Here is a 13,209-nt window from a genome sequence, read left to right as displayed (position 1 = left end):
ATGGACAATGACCCCAAGCATACAGCCAAAGCTACCCAGGAGTTCATGAGTGCAAAAAAGTGGAACATTCTGCAATGGCCAAGTCAATCACCAGATCTTAACCCAATTGAGTATGCATTTCACTTGCTCAAATCCAGACTTAAGACGGAGAGACCCACAAACAAGCAAGGCCTGAAGGCTGCGGCTGTAAAGGCCTGGCAAAGCATTAAGAAGGAGGAAACCCAGCGTTTGGTGATGTCCATGGGTTCCAGACTTAAGGCAGTGATTGCCTCCAAAGGATTCGCAACAAAATATTGAAACTAAAAATTTTTTTTTGGGTTTGGTTTATTTGTCCAATTACTTTTGACCTCCTAAAATGTGGAGTGTTTGTAAAGAAATGTGTACAATTCCTACAATTTCTATCAGATATTTTTGTTCAAACCTTCAAATTAAACGTTACAATCTGCACTTGAATTCTGTTGTAGAGGTTTGATTTCAAATCCAATGTGGTGGCATGCAGAGCCCAACTCGCGAAAATTGTCACTGTTCAAATATTTCTGGACCTAACTGTATTCCATTTAAGGTAACATTAAACCTTCTGCTTTGTAGTGGTTGACTCAATAAAAAGGTTGTATGAGAGTTTCCCAGTTTTTCAAGAGACAGATCCAGATTATTCCACGCGTTATGAATGAAAATAACGCTCAGCCCATTAAACCAGAGAGTCACTGCAAAGCCAGTACTCTACCAAAGCGTTAAAAAGGAAATCTGCCTCCCTTCTGTGACAGCTTATCTGATATCTGACTATGATTTACATTAGTGTAGTTCTCTTTGATAGCACGGACAATAAATTAGATTTTCTCTGCATATGATACAGTGATAATTACGGTACGAGCTGTTGATTTCCTAAAGAATGTGCATGTTTTATCTTCAAAATGTCATCGACCGTCAAAATGCATAGTGTGTAATGTCAGTAGAAGGATATTATCTTGTCTGCACATGGCTTAGATTTGCATGCACTAACATGCATAGATAAATAATGCATAACTGTTATTCACATCATAATAATGTAAGTGTTATGTGTTTGTTCCTTCGATGGCTCCCTACTGTTATCTGAATGCCATTCCCATTAGGATCCAGTTTGTATGCAAATTATCGTTATTTATATCCTCCTGCCCTCCATCCTTCTTCTAAGTTGACATTCTTTGTCGTTCCCCAGTCTTCCGATGGAATCCTTCGCTTTTCCTCTACGAGTCCCCACAGTACTATTTCACATGTCTGTAGTAATTATACAATAGGATACAATCATCACAACCTTCCTTTGGGAGTAATCTGTTTACTTGTGCATGGCTTTAATAGCCGTAACACTGCGCGCCTTTTCCACCTCATTACCAGATCAACCCAATATTCCGAAAAAAAAGTGGTTAAGTTCATCTTTTATTTTTCACCTCTGAAGACACTTGGAGTCATTCTGCGTTTCGGCACCAGATGTTAGCGGTTATGTGGATTACTGATCAATATAAAAATGGCCACGTTCCATAGTAGCAGTAGTGATACTCATTAAAACCCGGAATGAACATTTGTAAATAGGAAAGGTTAGGAATTAAACTTTGGTTTAAAATTATTCAGTATGAATTGAATTGCACATTTTCTAGTATTGTTATAATTGACGTTGGTATGTAATGTTTAGAGAATGTGTCATCAAAGAATCTTATTATGTTTATATGATACATACATTTGTTTTTTTTAAAAAAAATGTACTACAGTACTACCAAAAGCTGAGATTTTGCATTTTTTGATATAGTCACTAACCTTAACCCTTGCAACATATCATTTACTATTATGAAGCGATGAACCGACGGCCCTCTACTCTGCAGAGCAAGTCACGGGATCAGAGGGATTAACGGATAAACCAGGGAGAATATTTACAAGGAATAATAAACGCAAGCTGCCGAGCAGCGAAAGGGGGGAAAAAGGAGTGAAGGCGGGAAAAACAACCCACAATACAACAAAAACCCATAGTACAAAAGTATACTCTTTAGCTGAAGCGACTGCCCAGGTCGCCATAACTAGTACAATATCCAACGTAGCTTTAACAGCAGTACAGTGATCTGCATATATTCAGCATTAAACAATCCTTTGATGTCCTCTATCCTAACTGGTCTCTTCTAAATGGACCATGCGGATACCACACTCTGACTATGGAGGCCTAGTATGGTTCCCTAACCACTACGCTCAGGCATACACTCACATCACTGTCCACAGGGCCGGTCTGCTCTGAGGCTTGACGGTATGGTGTTGCACACTTCACTCCAGGAGGTCAATGCAGGACTTCTCTACTCATGATTTACCGGACAACTGGGCTCATCATGCGAGGTCCTCTAGCAGGCTAGATACCGAATCTCCTGTGTGTGTCCCTCTGCACGTCCTGGAACTCTCTCACACAGTCTGCCACTCCCTGCTTCTCTCTGCACTTTTCTCTGGGCAGACCAAACAACCACACAGCAGCAGGGGAGATGCAGGCCATACCATTGTGCTCTACAGTGGAACAGTCTCTTAAAGCCACAGTACAACACAGTCTTAAAGTCACAGTAACGCAACATCCTTAGTAGGAGCTGCACTCCCCTACAGTTACAACCATTGTCAGGTCCCCTTCTTTGATGCAAGCTTAGGAGCTGATCTTGCGTCATTGCCATCCAACAATGGTTCTGTTATTCAGCTATCATCTAATGGCAGCAAGTGGAGCTGAGCTCTACCCATTTCTCATAAACTCGTAACTGGTGCTGTCAGTCTCTGACAACGACATTTAAAGTCATTGAAACCAGGTGAGAGGTGATTGGTTGCTTTCGCAGCAGCGGGGTCTGATGAAGATCGCGATTTTCCCATTGTAGTACTTCTGGGCAGACCAGCCAATAGATGGCATACATAACAAAGATATATTGATTCTTACTATTTTACAATCCTGTGGTATGTACTGTGCATCACAAAAGTGAGTACACCCCTCAATTTTTTTTAAATATTGTATATCTTTTCAAGGGACAATACTGATGATGTGACACTTTGATGCAATGTAGTCAGTGTACAGCTTGTATAACAGTGTAAATTTAGCAAGCGTTTTACATTTGTAATAACTGGGCACGATACGGCAATATAGTATCAGGCCTAATTTCATCACTATTCTTACCTAACATACATATTGGAGAAATTAATCTCATCAGGAGAAATGGGTGACATCTAATCCTTTCTTTAATGAGCACTTCCACTTTTTTATCACTGTTTAAAGTTGCTGCAGTTATGTCTAATTCCTCTAGGTGCATACATTTTAATGATATTATTAAAAGTTAAGTTTTAATTAGACTTTGCCGCTCTTTGCTGAATATAGTGTTTAATCTTTGAGACTTAAGGCGGCGTTACACGCTATGATTTATCTGACGATATGTCGTCGGGGTCACGGTTTCCGTGATGCACATCTGGCATCGTTAGCGACGTCGTTGCGTGTGACACCTACGTGCGACTCCAAACGATCGCAAAGAGGTTGAAAATCACTGATCGCTCACACGTCGTTCATTTTCAAAATATTGTTCATCGTTTGAATCGCTGCAGACATATTAGTACGTGCGACACCCTGCCAACAACGAACAACATCCACATGACCGCCTTGGTCAAACAATATATCACTGAACGATTTTGCGATGCTTGTGCGACGTGACCGCTAATAAACGACCTATGTGCGATCTCGGCAAATCGTAACTACGATCTGGGCGTGTCACGTCACTCATAAGATCATTAGATAAATCGTAGCGTGTAACCCGGCCTTTACTTAGATACCATGTGCAATACATGGTCTGGGCCATTCTAGTAAAATCATTTTCTTTCTCTGAAACCAATTGAGAGTTTCCTTGGCTGTGTGTTTGGGATCATTGTCTTGCTGAAATGTCCACCCTCGTTTCATCTTCATGATCTTGGCAAATGGCTGTAGATTTTTACCAAGAATGTATCACTACATTTGTCCATTAAGCCTTCAGTCATATGAAGTATTCCAGTGCTATATGTTGACAAACAGCCCCACAACGTGATGTTTCCACCTCCAAACTTCCCTTTTGGTATGGTGTTTTGTGGTTATATGCAGTGCCTTTTGACCTCCAAACAATGGGTTGTAGCTGGTTTATGGTGAATTGATGTTCTTTCCACTTCCAGAGTATAGTACCAACAGTGATCACTGGAACCTTCAATAATTTAGAAATACATCTGTAACCAGTACCATCAATATATTTTGCAACAATAAGGCTGCAAATATTTTGAAACGGCTCACTGATTTTACCCATTATAAGATGTTTCTTGTGTGAAAACTTGGTAATGAGGCACATTTTTATAGGCCCGCAGTTGAACCAGCCGATATTATTTTTCACTAAGTGTCAAGATTGCTATCTAATTACTGATAGATTTCAACTGGTGTCTTGACTTTCCATGGCATTTCGTACCTCTTATTCTTCATGTGTTCAATACCTTTTCCCTGTGTAATTTCTCATTATTGCACATAACTTAATTTATGGACATATATAGTTTGATTTCTTGCCTGTGTGGATTGGATGGGTTGTTACTGATATATCGTGAGAAATTCATGTTAATAGCTCATTTTCAAATATATTTACTTAGAAAATTGGTGACGTGCTAAATACTTATTTCACCACTGTATATTATCCCTCAATAAAAATAATGAAATTGAAAAATTGAGAAAATAAATGTATGCAATATTGCTGTGTCTATAAATGTGAGTTCTATAAAAAAAAAAACCTCTAATGGTGAATGTCATAAAGAGAAAAAAAATATAATTGCTTTTTTTGTTTGTTAGAAATATAGGACTAAAATAATTATTTTTTAATACTAACATCAAGGATCATTTGTCCTGCCAACCCTACTGCCCACCATCTGGTCCTCTGCTCCTCTTCTTTTCCAATTTTTATCCTCTTCAACCACTTATTCCATGTCATGGCTTATTTTGCCAATGAAGCCTCTGATGTCACTGTCTTGACTAGGCCTCAGGTGATATACTTCAAAACATTGAGACTTCATGATGTATGCCTAGGCAAGGATGGAAGTCATGTCATTGAGTGAGGCTGCCAAAGTGGATGCATGTGAAAAAATAGGAATAAAATCCAAATGCAACAAAATTAACAATTGTCTAACAAAAAAATAACAGGTCTGTGAGAGCCAGAATTCTTGCTGGTTGGTCAGTGATCAAATAATTATGTCATGGAAAAAAAATTCAAATTAATTATTTAAAAATCATGCAATGTGATTTTCTGGATTTTTTTTTATTCTGTTTTTCACAGTTGAAGTTACCTACAAAAAAAATTACAGACCTCTCCATTCATTTTTGGTGAGAAAACCTGAAAAATCAACAGTGTATCAAATACTTATTCTCCTCCCTGTACATGCAATGTTTTGATTCCTTGTTATTACGCATACATCTAATATATAAAGCTGAATGTGTGTATGTATGTATAGTATGTGTGTGTGTGTGTGTGTGTGTGTGTGTATGTCCGGGATTGGCATCTGCACCGTCGCAGCTACAGCCACAAAATTTTGCACACTCACACATCTGGACCCCGAGAGCGTCATAGACTATGTTGTGAGGCGAAATTTTAACCCCGTGCATTCCAATTTACCAATCAATTTTGCCCCTATCTACATAATGGGGAAAAAGTGAAACGAAAAGTGTATCCGCATTTACAATCACGAAATTTTGCACAGACACCTCATGTGACCCAGGGAACGTCGTAGACTATGTTTTGACAGGAAAATTTAACCCCGCACTTTACAGTTACTTTCCAAAAAACATGCCTCCATTAAAGTAAATGGAGCCTGGAACTACAGGTTATTAGTAGGAGCTGTGATTGGTTGCTATAGGAACAAAAGACATTCATAGTATAAGAAGCTTATATGTGAGGTAATAAGATGTTGGTGGGGAGATGGATAGAGAGAGAGACAGACAGAGAGACAGACAGAGAGACAGACAGGGAAAAAGACAGAGAGATAGAGACAGACAGGGAAAGAGACAGACAGAGACAAACGGTGAAAGAGACAGACAGAGACAGATGGTGAAAAAGACAGACAGAGACAGACGGTGAAAGAGACAGACAGAGACAGACCTGGAAAGAGACAGACAGAGACAGAGCTGGAAAGAGACAGAGCTGGAAAGAGACAGAGCTGGAAAGAGACAGAGCTGGAAAGAGACTGACCTGGAAAGGGACAGATGGAGAAAGAGACAGATGGGGAAAGAAACAGATGGGGAAATAGACAGATGGGGAAAGAGACAGATGGGGAAAGAGACAGACAGACATGCAGACAGGGACAGAGACAGGCAGACAGGGAAGGAGGAGACAGCCACTGAGACAGACAAAGATAGATGTGAAAAGACAGATCTTGATAGAGACAGATGGGGAAAGAGACAGAGAAATAGAGACAGACAAGAAAGAGACAGACAGAGACAGGCAGACAGGGAAAGAGACAGACAGGAAAAGACACAGACAAATAGACAGGGAGACAGACGGGGAAAGAGACAGACCTAGAAAGAGACAGATGGGGAAAGAAACAGAGAGATAGAGACAGACAAAAAAAGAGATAGACAGAGACAGGCAGACGGGGAAAGAGACAGACGGGGAAAGAGACAGACGGGGAAAGAGACAGACCTGAAAAGAGACAGACTGGGCACATTACTTGCCCAATTTAGTTAAATCTGTGTGGAATATCTGTGGTGTTGAAATATATGTTGTGAAATGTTTCTATTAACTTAGTTTTTGCCTTTTAATAATTACATTTCTATCTATTTGTTTTGTGGTTTTTGTGTGCAGAATAAAGTTTTGTTAATACATTCAATTTTGTTTCAATTTCAATTTTCAATTTAACAACAGGTATTAACCCGGGCGAAGCCAGGTCGTACAGCTGGTTTATATATATATATATATATATATATATATATATATGTATATTAATATATTTATGTTTATGTTTGTTCATTTTTCCTCACTTTGTGACATTAACTATTATTATTTTCTTTATTTTTAATGGGGAGATTTGAATTTTTATATAAATATATTTTAGTCTTATATAACCTTTTTTCATTATTTTTGTAGCCCCTTAGGTTATTTGAACCTGCAATGGTTTGATCACATATATTATATACTACAAATCCACTTTACTGCAGGATATAGAAAAATCTCAGTCTTCTGAGCAGTTCAGTTTGTTTTGCTACAGAGTTGACAGGGAGAGAGTCTTTTGTAGTGATGGGTGAACCCAGACTGTAATATATGGGATCCGTAGGAATATCTGGGAATAGAAGGGATACCTAGTAGCCTTGCACCGACCCCAAACATGGAATTCTCAGGGGACTCTGTGTAACTGTCCAGATTCAGCCACCCAGATAATTAAAAAAAAAAAAAAAGAAAAAAGAAAGAAAATAGGGAATAAAACAGGAGCGTTATACCTACTGAGAGTCTCCCACGCTGCTGTAACACTACTTCCAGGGCAGCTTATTACAGTCAAACATATTCACTGCTTCCACCGCCTACCAGCAGTGCCGGCATCTCTGCTTGGTTGCAGTCAGCCCGTGCCTCCACCCTGTGTGACAGCGAATGTGACTGCTTGGATCAAACACAATGTCTGCGTATCTATAGTGGTGTAAAAATAAATAACTAAATAAATTGTTGTAGGGTCCCACCATATTATGATATGCACAGCACAGCAAAGCACAGATAAAGCATACGGCTACAGGTTGCAGCCCCCAACAATGCCCTTATCTTAGCCGTGTATCAAAATAAGGAGGACCCCATGTAGTTGTTTTTAAATTATTTATTTAAATAATTTTAAAAAACAGTGTGCGGTCTCCCGCAATTTTGATACCCAGCCATGATAAAGCCGACAGTTGTAGGCTGGTATTCTCAGGCTGGGGTGACCCATGATTATTGAGCCCGCCCACAGCCTAAAAATAGCAGTCTGCTGTTGCTCAGAATTGTTGCATCCATTAGATGTAACAACCCCTGCACTCTACCCAGATCATCCCGATTGCCCTGGTGCGTGACAAAATGAGTAACTTAAGTGGTTAATAACAGCTCACACGTACCACTAAGCCCTAGATTAGTAATGGGACAGCGTATATGATTTTAAGCAATCCAACACACTGTCACACAGGGTGGGGGTGCAGTCTGACTGCAACCAATAAGAGTATCTGATGCGTGTGGAGGGAACATAGTTCATATGCCCCTCCATACCTGAGGACCCTTATGTAGAATGTGAATACAATTTCTCTTGATATCCCTAAAAGGAAGTGCCATTTCTTCTTTCTATAGTAGCACATTTAGGCGACAAAGTCTACTCACATTAGCATGAGTAATATGTGGTCTAGCATTATCATGTGAAATAAAAACTCCTTGAACACTTTGGAGAAAAGACTGTACAACTGGTTCCACAACAAAATCAATGTAAGGCCAAGCTGCTAGTGTATGTGGAATGAAGACTAAAGAGGTCCTGCTACTAAACATTATGCTCACCTAATCCCAGGATTAGGGCTGGTGGGATGTTGGCTTGTTAATAGAGATGAATGATCCTGATTGGCAAAGATCAGAAAATGTTAAAATCATATGATAATTGGCCAGATCGGGATCGGACATCTGATCATTTAACGCAAAAGTCGGCGATCTTGCCAAGGATCAGTAAATGTTCGGATGGCAAAAACCATCCTCTTCCAGCCCATCACAACCATGTCAAGTATGGCATGACTGTGATTGACCACTGTAAGTAAAAAATGAACCAAAAGGGTTAAAGCAGTACATACTTATCAAGTCTCTGCGGCTGCAGCATTACTTCTGGGTCTGATAATTATCTCTAATGCATATTCACTGCTACAGGCTGCAGCCCCCAGCCAGAGCTTATCTTGGCTGTGTATCAAAATAAGAGGAACCGCATGCGTCTTTTGTTTTTTAATTATTTAAATAAATAATTGCAAAACCAGCATGCGGGTCCCCCGATTTTGATACCCAGCCAAGATAAAGCCTAACAGCTTGGGGCTGGTATTCTCAGGCTGGGGAGAACCATGGTTATTTGGGGCCCCTCAGCCTAAAAATAGTAGACTGCAGTCACCCAGGATTGTTGCATGCATTAGATGCGACAATCCCAGTACTTTACCTGACTCTACCTGATTGCCCTGGTGCAGTGACAATCAGGATAATAAGGAGTTAATAACAGACCAAAGCTGCCGCAAAGCCATGGATTAGTGTTGGAAAGGGGTCTATGAGACTCCCCCACCACTAATCCTATAAGTAAAAAGAGAATAAACACAAACACAGAAAATCCTTTATTTATTTATTGTTTTAAAATAAAACTTCCTCTTTCACCAATTTAGTAACCTCCAAAACACCCAGGTCTGACATATTCTACACTACAAGGTTTCACAATGGTTACAGCTTTGCTACATCTAAATCACAGTGCGCACCATAGAACATGACTGCCCGCTGTGAGCTCGGAGCGGGGAATGAAGGAGCGGCGTGATCAGCGGGGACATCACTCAGGTAAGTTGCGGTCATAGCTGGAGGTTCCCACAGTGAATATACATTCGAGATAATTGTCAGACCCGAAAGTAGTGTTGGGAAACTCGGTAAGTATATACTGCTTTAACCCTTATTTATTTTCTTTCTTTTACAGCCCCCTTCACAATTTTACAACAGATCACTTTTGCCTCCCATTGAATTTAATGGGTTGGCTAGGATCGTCCATTGGATTGGCTAGGATCAATGATCTGATTGCGATCTCAGGCAGGATCGGCGATCCTAAACTGATCCGATCCTTGGCAGGATCGCTCATCTCTACTTGTTAAGCCCTCTTCGTTGTGTTGTCCACATGGTCTCCAGACTAATATCTTTCTCTGTGTTAAATTTGGCCAAGGAACCAATGGTACAGTAATATGTTCCAAAGTGTCCGAAGAGTAATTTTTCAGCAAGAAAACATGTTGTTAGCGCTACTGTGAGCAGCCTGAATGGTTTATATAACTTCACTGCAAATTGAATTTACGTCTAAAATCCGTGTGATTTACTGAATTTGAATCTTTGCAAAGTCGATCATTTCTGCTCATGTAGCTATGTGAAAGGAATAATAAAAAAATATAGCTTTGGAAGAAGAAAAAAGGAAAGCGCTAAAATTAGTCTGACACTTCCATTTCTGCAGTTATTCTTTTCAGTATTCATTTCGATATTGTTACAGTCAGGATTACAATGACATGTTCGTAATATATAGGTGACACTGTAGTCATCACTCACTATACTTGCATACTGACTTCTGCACATAGAATGCCAAGAAATTATTTCCATAGACGGTTAACTCCTTTGGCCCACGTAGCGGGTGTTGGTGGAAACATAAAATGATGCGCCCCATTGCCGGTGAGCTGTAAATGCTGCTGCCAAAGATTAACAGCAGCATTTAATAGTTAACACCTTCGTGAGGAGCTTTGCTCCTTGCATGGGTTTTGTATGGAGATGTTGGCTGAAAGTCACTTTGGGAACCCACATCAAAGTCAGGGAGCTGGCATATGATATACCACTACATTGTACATCGGTAAGAGATTAAAGTGATTTTTGGAACATTAACATTGATGATCCAGCCTTATGATAGGGGTGTGACTGTAAACAACTCCATAATCAGTAAATTGAATTGGGTTTACACTCAACAGAATTGGCACTGCTCTATATATTGTGTAGGGATGTAAAGGGGGTTCTGTGCTCTGCCCGCCCCAGACCTGCAGACTTTCTGTAACATGTATTTTTACTGTGTGATTGTACTGTACTTTGTAAAGTGGCCACAAGATTGCCACAGGATGCTCTGCCACTTCCCTGGGGCTGTTAGGCAGTAAGGAGTTGGTGGATCTTGGGGAATAAAAAGGGAACACCAGGAAGCTAAGGCAGGAGAGTCCCAGAGAGTGAGCGAGAGATACCATACCTGTCGGAGGTGTGACATGAAGCCCAATTTGAGTGAATTACTGGACCTTAAGGGTCAATCCTAGACTGGTGGACATGTGGGATCCTGGAACCTGAGGATTGTTGTTAACTGAGTCCGCCGGAGTGGGGTAGAGTCCAGCCAGTTGGGAATGCGACTGGTCCCCTGCAACTGTTACCCAAAGAACCCCCTTAGCAGCCGAAGGTCAGTTGTGCCCTCTGTAGAAGGGTAGGTCTGATCCTGGCCAGAAGCATAACCCAAGGAGAAGTAACACTGTGGACCTTCTCAGGCAGCATGCAAGTCCCTGTGGGTGGGCTGTAAGGGTTCAAGAGCTTGAATGATCTGGGCTCTGCAAGTGTGACATTAGCCAGGGGGATGAAGGACTTGGGAGAGCCCAAAGGTACCTGAGTGCCAGGGAAGCGGCCAGCTGCCAAATTATACCGTGTTACAATAAATAATGGAAGTCTAAGGAACGCCTGTGGGACCAAGCCTGGTGCCCTGATTCCTCAACCTGTTGAGAGTAAAGAATGTTCTGTTAAGAAAAACCCTTGTGTGTGTCATTTCCTGACTCCAAAGCACAATGTGATACAGTATGGAAGACAGAAATCTCCCTTCACTTGGAGCAGAGACTGGGAGGTATGGGGTTAACTGTCGACCATGCTGCCAGCCTGGCTCCAACAGGGGTCTTAAATGGTACTTCACCATTTTCCCATTCAAGTGAATATTAATGTCCCTCAAAACTATCACTTTTACAAGTTTGTCTTTTCTTTTGTAAATTGGAAATTATTACATGAGTCGATTTTCATTTATCTGATGAAGAACATACATCTTTGTTTTATATATTGTCCATTCCTGAAAAGTCGATTCCACTATAAAGGTTCAAAGGCCTCAATGCTTTTTCTGTCCCACTTTTTTATTCTTTTAATAACTTTGATATTGAAGACACAAGAGTTCAGCTGGTACTAGGGCTATTTCTCAGACTTAGATGGAAGAAAAAATAGCTACGGCAATATACTGTAGATTACAAGGATCAAATCATATGGCCAGAAAATACAAACAGTTCTTTAAAGATGAAACATCTAGAATCTCTCTTCAATACAAAAAAACAAAAATCATCTGTTAAGGTTTTCCAAATTTTTTTCTAACTTCTCTATTATGTCAATTTGTGAAAAATAGATTTTTTTCACAGACCCATTGACTTGCTCGGTCCCATGGAATAACATTGGTTCAAGTGTGATTCGATGTTTTGTCAGAGCCCTAAGAATATGTTGACCCTACTTCCTGTTAAGGTTGATCTACTCCAAAGCCCACCCAAAAATGCACTTTAACCCCTTCTTGACCAAGGACATACCGGTACATCCTAAATCTTGAAGGGGTGATCACCGCTGGCTGCTGCGGTGAGTCGGCAGTGATCCCTGCAAAAGTCTGCTGATTTGAACAGCAGACATGTGTGCTTCGCCCAATCCACTTGGGTTTGACAGGGCGATTTAAATCATCGCAGTGGGGAATGCGTCTTTCCCCGGTGCCATCGGAGGACCCGTGATGCTATCATGGGGAGACAATGGTTGTCATGGTAGCGACGGGTCATGTGATGACTCCTGTCGCTATCATGATGTAGTGCCTGTTACAGCCAGCAGAGCAGCATTTCTGCTGATCAGAGCTGTGCAGCTCTGATCAACAGAAATGAATCAGTGATCTGACTGCTGATCCTTATAGTCCCCTAGGGTGACTAATAAATAAATGTTAAAAAACCCCTAAAAAAACGTAAAGGTCAAATCACCCCCATTTTGCCCCCATTGGAAATTAAATGGTTCAAAAAATATACACACATTTAGTATCACCACGTTCATAAATGCCCAATCTATCAAAATATGAAATCAATTAACCTGATCGGCAAATGGCAAAGTGGCAAAAAAATTACAACCTCCAAAATTACAATTTTTAATCATTGCAAATTTTGCGCAAAATGCAATAATAGGCAATTTAAACCTAGCATCTGCACAAAAATGGTACCATTAAAAATGGTAGCCCAAGACACAAAAAATAAATTATCACTGAACCCCATATGCCAAAAACTGAGAATGCTATGGGTCACGAAAAATGGTGCAAAAAGTGTGCCACTTATTTTGGATAAGTTTCTGAATTTTATTTAACTCGTTAGATAAAGGTACCTATATATGTTTGGTGTCTATTAACGCGTACCCACCTGGTGCATCACACCGACATATCAGTTTTAGCATATATTGAACA

General features: G+C 40.4%; 1 protein-coding gene across 4 annotated transcripts in view; it reads left to right on the top strand.

Annotated features, from left to right (window-relative positions):
• The window catches only part of GRIN2D (glutamate ionotropic receptor NMDA type subunit 2D), a 1,213,579-nt gene that overhangs the window by 1,011,274 nt on the left and 189,096 nt on the right, over window positions 1–13,209 (top strand). The gene's annotated exons all lie outside the window — the stretch shown is intronic.

The sequence above is a fragment of the Anomaloglossus baeobatrachus genome, chromosome 11, assembly GCF_048569485.1.
Source record: "Anomaloglossus baeobatrachus isolate aAnoBae1 chromosome 11, aAnoBae1.hap1, whole genome shotgun sequence".
NCBI lineage: Eukaryota > Metazoa > Chordata > Amphibia > Anura > Aromobatidae > Anomaloglossus > Anomaloglossus baeobatrachus.
Note: the sequence above shows the minus strand (reverse complement) of the source record. Positions and strands in the feature narration are given on the sequence as shown.